The following is a 1180-nucleotide window of genomic DNA, read 5'->3' as shown; positions in this document are numbered from 1 at the left end:
TGAGTGTGTTTGTGGTGTTGTTGTGTGTGTTTGTGTGTGTGTGTGTGCGTGTGTATGTGTGTGTGTGTGTGTGTGTGTGTGTGTGTGTGCGTGCGTGTGCGTGTGTGTGTACAAAGCTCTCTGGACGTCTTTAGCGCAATGGCAATGGTACATTAGACAATTAAACCCTAATGAAAACATGGCTTAGGAATTCCAAGCATGCCATGAGGTTGAACCACGTATAAAAACAGTCTCCTTTTGAACACTGCCAGCCGCCGTGTAGAGAGTGGACATGTTAATGGCGTCGGTAGTCTAGTGGTTAGTTTTTAGTTTTAGTAGAGGTTTTACGGCGTTCGCAACTGCATAAGGTCATATGAGCGCCAGAAGATTAGAGGTGTTACAAGAGAGTTACAAAGATAAAAAAGAAGAAGGGGAGATAAAGGCGATAGATGTTTCATAGGAAAGAAGAAGCAAACCACACCAGAGCACCCGCCAACCACCCCTAGTGGTTAGGCTACCGGACTCGTAATCCTGAGGTTGCGGGTTCGGGGGGTCGAGCCACGGGCCCGACGTTGTGTCCTTGGGAAAGCTCAAACCCACCCACTCCTACTGGCTCATTCCACAGAGCCACAGAAAGTAAAGGAAAACATTATTTTAGCTAATTAGCTATTAAAACTGGGAGAATGGAAGCGTTAATTCTCTCAAGAATGCGCATTTGTCAAGAATGTTCGCGTATTTACTTTCACCTGCACGAAGATTCCAGCCCCACAACATGATAAAGGGAAGTAAACAATATCTAAGAATGTGAAAATCGTTTGTTTCCCTTTTTCACACTCCTCCCCTTTGAAGTGCGCTGCTTTACTTTGAGTCGGGAAACGTCATTTCGTTGGCAATTACCTGTAGGGCCTAATTCGGAAGAAAAAAAGCTTGATAAACGTGCAGTTGTGACGAGTTTGAACACAGATTGAAATTTTTCTGAGCACAATTTGATAGGTTAGTGTTGAAGGATTATTGGGCTGTGCACTTCACAAGAAATCAACCTGTATTGGCGAAAATCATACATTTTTTAAATGCCAAAGCCTTATTTCCTTGGGATTTTCTCTTAGTTAGTCGAAATGTATACGTAAACTTTAACGTTTCTTTGTTTGTTCTTTCTTTTTTTTGGGTTCTTCCTGTCCCTTCTTTTTTTATATCCCCCACC

Source organism: Aplysia californica, unplaced genomic scaffold, assembly GCF_000002075.1.
Source record: "Aplysia californica isolate F4 #8 unplaced genomic scaffold, AplCal3.0 scaffold00047, whole genome shotgun sequence".
NCBI lineage: Eukaryota > Metazoa > Mollusca > Gastropoda > Aplysiida > Aplysiidae > Aplysia > Aplysia californica.
The sequence above is the reverse complement of the archived record's forward strand: the minus strand, read 5'-3'. Positions refer to the sequence as shown.